Source organism: Arachis stenosperma, chromosome 9 (assembly GCF_014773155.1).
Source record: "Arachis stenosperma cultivar V10309 chromosome 9, arast.V10309.gnm1.PFL2, whole genome shotgun sequence".
Taxonomy (NCBI): domain Eukaryota; kingdom Viridiplantae; phylum Streptophyta; class Magnoliopsida; order Fabales; family Fabaceae; genus Arachis; species Arachis stenosperma.
The window spans coordinates 58,986,306-58,994,809 of NC_080385.1; the positions used below are offsets into that span (position 1 = coordinate 58,986,306).

Genomic DNA, 8,504 nt, shown 5'->3' on the forward strand with positions numbered 1-8,504 from the left:
TGCCATTGACAAGTTCAGATCCTATTTAGTAGCATCAAAAGTGATTGTGTACACTGATCATGCTGCTCTTAAATATCTATTCACAAAGCAGGATTCAAAACCCAGACTCATCAAATGGGTGTTGCTTCTGCAAGAGTTTGATATAGAAATAAGAGACAGAAAAGGGACAGAGAACCAAGTAGCAGATCACCTGTCCCGAATAGAACCAGTAGAAGGGGCGTCCCTCCCTCTTACTGAGATCTCTAAGACCTTTCCTGATGAGCAACTCTTTGCCATCCAGGAAGTGCCGTGGTTTGTAGACATTGCAAACTACAAGGTAGTAAGATTCATACCCAAAGAGTACAGTAGGCAGCAATCAAAGAAGTTGATCACGGATGCAAAGTACTATCTTTTGGATGAACCATATCTCTTCAAGAGATGTGCAGACGGAGTAATCCGTAGATGTGTACCTAAAGAAGAAGCACAGAAGATCCTCTGGCACTGCCATGGATCACAGTATGAAGGATATTTTGGAAGTGAACGAACAGCCACAAGAGTTCTCCAATGTGGCTTCTACTGGCCTACTCTCTATAAGGATTCCCGAGTGTTTGTACTTAATTGTGATAGTTGCCAAAGATCTGGCAATCTACCTCACAGTTATGCCATGCCTCAACAAGGGATCTTGGAGATTGAGTTGTTTGATGTATGGGGTATTGATTTCATGGGGCCTTTCCCACCATCATACTCAAACACTTACATTCTGGTGGCAGTGGATTATGTATCCAAATGGGTGGAAGCTATTGCTACACCCACTAATGACACTAAGACAGTTTTAAAATTCCTCCAGAAATACATCTTCAGCAGATTTGGCACCCCTAGAGTACTAATCAGTGATGGGGGCACTCATTTCTACAATAAACAGCTCTACTCTGCTTTGGTTCGTGATGGAGTTAGCCACAGGGTGGCCACTCCATATCACCCACAGACAAATAGGCAAGCTGAAATCTCAAATAGAGAACTCAAAAGAATCCTAGAACGGACTGTAATTAACCGTAGAAGAGATTGGGCAAGAAACTTGGATGATGCTCTGTGGGCATACAGAACAGCATTCAAGACCCCTATAGGGACCTCTCCATACCAGCTTGTGTATGCAAAGGCATGTCACTTGCCAGTGGAACTGGAATATAAGGCCTACTTGTAACGACCCAATTTTCAATATGTCTAGATCATACCAGAAACTGAGCGCTACCAATTTGTCTTCCTAATTATTATCTATTATTTATCATATGAGCCTGATTCGTTGTTAAAAACGTGGTTAATTTGCGAGGTATATTTTTTTTTTGTTTGAAAACATTTGGGTTAATAGACGGAATCATACATAATCAATTCACAACTGATAACAGATAAAACGGTTATAAACAACTACACATAAATACATCACAAGCAGTCAACAACATTCAGTGATCCAACTTTTATTTAAGTATAGACTTTTAGTTAGAACACCCCTAGATATAGCTAGATAATAACTATATACATATATATACATACAACATCCCAGGTCCTGACCTATTCAAGAGATCCCTAACTTGGCACCCAGGCTAGCCTAGACTCTATACTCACCTAGTCCCTCTAAACTACTAAAGCGAGGGAAATTACGTTCTAAGTCTTCAAAACTCAAGTCAAGTGAACGTCACCAAAGGTAGGGCATCATCTGCTATTCCTCTGCACGATCAGACATTACCATAGGACTGATACAAGCTATAAACTTGATAGCTACGATTTTAGGAAATTGCACGATCGGCAAAAATTCCTTCCGGCAAGTGCACCGGTTATCGTCAAGTAAAAACTCACAATAGAGTGAGGTCGAATCCCACAAGGATTGGTTGAATGAGCAATTCGGATTAGAAGTGTGTTCTAGTTGAGCGGAATCAAGATTTAGATGAGAAGTGCGGAATGTAAAATTGGCGGGAAACGTAAATGGCAAGAAATTAAAAGTGCAGAATCTTAAATTGCATGAATTAAAGAGCGAGAAGCTAAATTGCTGAAATTAAAAGGGGATCGGGGTGATTGCATGAATTTAATTGCAGAATGTAAAGAGAAAGTGATAGATCAGAAATGGGGAATTCATTGGGTTTCAGGAGATATTGAGATCTCCGAATCAAAACATTTTCATCCCTTCCTCAACCAATGCATTCATTGAATTTTGCTTGGCAATCTTATATGATTGGATCCCAATCCCTTGGCTCACCAATTCTCTCTAAAAACAAACAAATTCCCAATCCCTTGGTTTAAATGTTCATAAGAAGAGATGATGCTCGATCACTGATTATACCACACAGTTTCATGAACCACAATTTGGTAGGATTACATGTCACAATATCCATCCAAATCCCAATCCAATTCACTGTGAGAAAGCTTCTCTAGCATGAATCCTCCATTCCTTTCCCAAGGTTCCGAAGGATTCCAATTATGGATAGTTTCTTTCCCAAGACAACTAACCAATGGAATTAGATCGAGAAGCTTTCTAACAAAATTCAAGAGAAAAGATTGAAGAAGAAGATAAAAACTATTATTGATTCATTGAATTACAATAGAGCTTCCTAACCCAATGAAAGGGGTTTAGTGAGTCATAGCTCTGAATTCAATTACAAAAAGATGAAAACTAGAAAAATGATCCCCTTCCATCCAGTTTGTTTCAAATGCAGAAACTAAGGCCTTTAAATAGGCTCCCTAAATTACAAAATGAAAATGAAATTAAAAGCAAATTACAATCAAATGAAAATAAACTATTCTAGATGATTCTTGTGGCCTTGATTTGGTGTTGTTGATGGGCCTTGCTTGCTTGAAGGGTAAAGTGACATAATTGATCCAAAAAGGATAATGATCCATTAAACTACACTCAAACGTTGCACCCCCCTTTCTTGAGTCGTCACTTTGTTCTCTTGTCAACCTTGCCAATTTGATGCCAAATATAGACTATTATACCTCGTTGGAAAGCTATGGATGTCAGCTTTCTAATGCAACTGGAAGCACCTCAATTGGATCTCTATAGCTCAAGTTATGCTTGATTGAAGGTGACAAGGTTGCTGGTTGGTTTGACAGCGTTTAAGCCAACGTTTAAGTCACTTAAACGTGCTCGAAAATGCCAATTTTGGGAGCTCAGTTGCATTGTCCACCCCATACTTCTATTCATCGTTAGAAAGCTCTGGATGTCTACTTTCCAATGCAACTGGAAGTGCATCATTTGGAGTTCTACAACTCGAGTTATTTATGTTTGAAGAAGGCATGGTCAAGCTGTTCCATATAACACGTTTAAGCTCTAGTTTAAGCTTAAACTGGAGCTTAAACGCTGGCACTCCCTGGAGGCACAAGCTCGAGCACGTTTAAGCTCCAGTTTATGCTTAAACTGGAGCTTAAACGTTGGAAGCATCCTGGAGCAATTCCCTTCGTGGCATTTAAGTTCCAGTTTAAGCTTAAACTGGAACTGGAACTTAAACGCCACAAATGATATCCAGGCTTCCTTCATTGATTTTTGTTGCTTCTTTGCCTAGCTTCTTCTTCCCTGAAATCATCCAAACAACTGCATCAAAGTCTTGCTAAAATTCATGAGAATTCTTCCATTCATAGCATTCAAGGAATATAACTAAAAACTCATGGAATTTGCATCAAAATCTTCATGTTTGAATGATTTAAGACAAGCATGACTATTTGGCCCAAATGATTACTTAAGGCTCAAGAAAATGCATAAAAAAAATAAAAATAAAAGAAAAAGGCTAGTGAAACTAGCCTAAGATGCCTTGGCATCACAACACCAAACTTAATCCTTGCTTGTCCCCAAGCAAGTTCTGAATTATTGAGAAGAAAGAATGAAACAGAAAGTAAATTCATTAGCCATATCAGTAAGTAATTGACATTGATTAATGGGGTGTTCATGCAGAAAGTTGTTGCAGCATCACTTTATTGTTTCTTAGGTAAGAATGTCACTTTTTATGTTTCCACTAAAACACTGCTATGGCCTCTTGTTATTCACATATCCTTGGCAAGTTTCCCTTCTTTATTTTTCTTTTTCTTAGAGCTCCTTTGCTCCTTGTTTGCTCAGTTTCACTTTCCTGCTTAGCTTCTTCCACACCTTCCTTCAAGATTTCTGGCTCCTGTTCTGAGGGTCTGATTCCTTCTTCTTCTGAGACTTCCTTCAATATGGTGATGGCCTTGCATTCTTCCCATCTCACTCCCTTTTGTTCCCCTTTAGGATTCTTTTCTGTGTCACTAGGGAACACTGCAGTTGACTTGGGGGCCTGTTGAGATAGCTCTCCTACTTGAGACTCCATCCTCTTGAGTTTTTCACCATGGTTCCTTAAGGTAGATCTCACATCATCCCTAAAGCTTTTCAACTCACTTATGTCCTGACCCATGTTTGCAAGCATTCCTTCTATCTTGTTTAATTGATCTTGAAATTGTTGGTTCGGATTAGGTTGGGCAGGTTGATTATTTTGGCCATGATATGGTGGTTGGGAGTAGGTGTTTTGTGTGGCTTGGTATGATCTTTGGTTGGAGTTGTAAGGTTTGTGGTTTTGTGGTTGGGTTTGCTGGTTTCCCCACCCAAAGTTTGGGTGGTTTTTCCAACCTGGGTTGTAAGTGTTAGAATGTGGATCATATGGTTGCCTTTGTTGATTTCCCACATAGTTGGCCTCTTCCCAATCACTTCCTTCAGTGCTTACCTCCTCTTAATCTTGTGTGTGTATTGCAGCCACTTGATTTGTTCCTAATTTCCTGGTGAGCTCTGCTAGTTGCTTGGCAAACACCTTGTTTTGGGCTAGAATTGTATCAACATGGTTCAGCTCCATGACTCCCTTAGTGTTGTGTCTCTCTGAAGCATAGTAGTACTCATTCTCAGCCACTGTCTCAATCACTTCAATGGCTTCTTCCACAGTCTTTTTCCTGTTCAATGAACCTCCTGATGAATGGTCTACAGCCTTCCTTGATTCATAAGAAAGTCCATCATAGAAAATATGCAATTGCACCTAGTCATGGAACATGTCTGGTGGGTATTTCCTTGTCAACTCCTTGAACCTCTCCCATGCCTCGTAGAGAGTTTCACCATCTTGTTGTCTAAAAGTCTGAACCTCAGATCGAAGCCTATTGACCTTTTGTGGGGGGTAGAAACGTGCCAGAAACTTGCTTTCCACCTCATCCCAGGTTGTTAGGCTTCCCCTTGGGAATGATTCCAGCCACTTAGCTGCCTTGTCCCTAAGTGAAAATGGGAACAAGAGCAGTTTATAGGCATCTTTCTGGACTCCATTGGACTTCACAGTGTCGCAAATTCTCAGGAATTTTGTGAGATGTTGGTTTGGATCTTCATTAGCACTCCCACCAAATGAACAATGATCCTCCACCAGTGATATTAGCTGTGGTTTGAGTTCAAAATTGTTGGCCTGAATGGGTGGTTTCTGAATGCTGCTACCACAATTCCCAGAGGTTGGGTTTATGTATGAACCAAGAACCCTCCTCTCAGGAATGGCATTGTTTCCATCAGCCCTCTCATGGTTGTGAACTTCTCTATCCATGTTGAGATCTAGAGCTTCCTCAAAATTGTCCTCAGATTCTCCTTCAGATTCTTCTTCTCCCAGTACTCGCTTCCCTCTTGCTTCCCTTCTAAGTCTATGAAGGGTCCTCTCTGGTTCGGTATATAGAGGAGTTGATGTCCCTCTTCTCCTACCTGTCATACAAGAACACAGCACAGGCAACAAACAAGTGAAATACTCTTGGTTAATGGAAGAGTATGGTTAGAGCAGTTGAGGAATTAATTCAAATAGTTAGTGGGTCAGTGAGTTAGTTGCTTGAATTTAAAGGCATAAAGAAAGAAAGCAAGTAACAGAGTGCAGAAATTAAAATTCAACAAGTAACTTGAACTGAATTAACAAAACAAGAAAAATGCTCAATCTAGTTAACTTCCAATTTGAGAATTGTCAATCGAAAACCAATCCCCGACAACGGCGCCATAAACTTGATACAAGCTATAAACTTGATAGCTACGATTTTAGGAAATTGCACGATCGGCAAAAATTCCTTCCGGCAAGTGCACCGGTTATCGTCAAGTAAAAACTCACAATAGAGTGAGGTCGAATCCCACAAGGATTGGTTGAATGAGCAATTCGGATTAGAAGTGTGTTCTAGTTGAGCGGAATCAAGATTTAGATGAGAAGTGCGGAATGTAAAATTGGCGGGAAACGTAAATGGCAAGAAATTAAAAGTGCAGAATCTTAAATTGCATGAATTAAAGAGCGAGAAGCTAAATTGCTGAAATTAAAAGGGGATCGGGGTGATTGCATGAATTTAATTGCAGAATGTAAAGAGAAAGTGATAGATCAGAAATGGGGAATTCATTGGGTTTCAGGAGATATTGAGATCTCCGAATCAAAACATTTTCATCCCTTCCTCAACCAATGCATTCATTGAATTTTGCTTGGCAATCTTATATGATTGGATCCCAATCCCTTGGCTCACCAATTCTCTCTAAAAACAAACAAATTCCCAATCCCTTGGTTTAAATGTTCATAAGAAGAGATGATGCTCGATCACTGATTATACCACACAGTTTCATGAACCACAATTTGGTAGGATTACATGTCACAATATCCATCCAAATCCCAATCCAATTCACTGTGAGAAAGCTTCTCTAGCATGAATCCTCCATTCCTTTCCCAAGGTTCCGAAGGATTCCAATTATGGATAGTTTCTTTCCCAAGACAACTAACCAATGGAATTAGATCGAGAAGCTTTCTAACAAAATTCAAGAGAAAAGATTGAAGAAGAAGATAAAAACTATTATTGATTCATTGAATTACAATAGAGCTTCCTAACCCAATGAAAGGGGTTTAGTGAGTCATAGATCTGAATTCAATTACAAAAAGATGAAAACTAGAAAAATGATCCCCTTCCATCCAGTTTGTTTCAAATGCAGAAACTAAGGCCTTTAAATAGGCTCCCTAAATTACCAAATGAAAATGAAATTAAAAGCAAATTACAATCAAATGAAAATAAACTATTCTAGATGATTCTTGTGGCCTTGATTTGGTGTTGTTGATGGGCCTTGCTTGCTTGAAGGGTAGAGTGACATAATTGATCCAAAAAGGATAATGATCCATTAAACTACACTCAAACGTTGCACCCCCCTTTCTTGAGTCGTCACTTTGTTCTCTTGTCAACCTTGCCAATTTGATGCCAAATATAGACTATTATACCTCGTTGGAAAGCTATGGATGTCAGCTTTCTAACGCAACTGGAAGCACCTCAATTGGATCTCTATAGCTCAAGTTATGCTTGATTGAAGGTGACAAGGTTGCTGGTTGGTTTGACAGCGTTTAAGCCAACGTTTAAGTCACTTAAACATGCTCGAAAATGCCAATTTTGGGAGCTCAGTTGCATTGTCCACCCCATACTTCTATTCATCGTTGGAAAGCTCTGGATGTCTACTTTCCAATGCAACTGGAAGCGCATCATTTGGAGTTCTACAACTCGAGTTATTTATGTTTGAAGAAGGCATGGTCAAGCTGTTCCATATAACACGTTTAAGCTCCAGTTTAAGCTTAAACTGGATCTTAAACGCTGGCACTCCCTGGAGGCACAAGCTCGAGCACGTTTAAGCTCCAGTTTATGCTTAAACTGGAGCTTAAACGTTGGAAGCATCCTGGAGCAATTCCCTTCCTGGCATTTAAGTTCCAGTTTAAGCTTTAACTGGAACTGGAACTTAAACGCCACAAATGATATCCAGGCTTCCTTCATTGATTTTTGTTGCTTCTTTGCCTAGCCTCTTCTTCCCTGAAATCATCCAAACAACTGCATCAAAGTCTTGCTAAAATTCATGATAATTCTTCCATTCATAGCATTCAAGGAATATAACTAAAAACTCATGGAATTTGCATCAAAATCTTCATGTTTGAATGATTTAAGACAAGCATGACTATTTGGCCCAAATGATTACTTAAGGTTCAAGAAAATGCATAAAACAACTAAAAATAAAAGAAAAAGGCTAGTGAAACTAGCCTAAGATGCCTTGGCATCAAGGACATCTCTTTGGTACCACATCAAGTAGCCACACAACAGGAGTCTTGTACACGGGTTTTAGGTTAAAGTGCGCATACGAACGGGGTGCAGACGTTGGCTGGTCTCACAGTATATACGTATAATCAGAGAACGATATTCACCCTAGACTCAGAAGACTATCTAGAGCAGGATCCTCTTCGTAGAACCATCATCAACGAACTACGGTAAGGTACTCTTACTTCCATCTGAAGGGGAAGGGAGAGAGAAGGGGTAAGAACTGGGGAGTTCTTAGTAGGGTCGGGGTTATTAGTTACGTTTATTAATTCTATGTTGTTTAGCAGACTATTAGCAGAATGCAAAGAAGCAGTAATTAGAAAGCACAGATAAGTAGAGAAGATAGAGAAAACAGATAGCAGAACACAAACAGAAGAATACAAGAAAATAACACAAGCACAGAGAATGGAATACAAACAAGGAAAGCA

At 39.6% G+C, this 8,504-nt stretch overlaps 1 non-coding gene across 1 annotated transcript; it reads left to right on the forward strand.

Moving 5' to 3' along the window:
* The first annotated feature begins 5,013 nt into the window (after positions 1-5,013).
* On the forward strand, positions 5,014-5,117 carry LOC130952814 (small nucleolar RNA R71). Its single transcript, XR_009074989.1, has one exon. It is a non-coding gene; the product is annotated as a small nucleolar RNA R71 (small nucleolar RNA).
* The last annotated feature ends 3,387 nt before the right edge of the window (positions 5,118-8,504 follow it).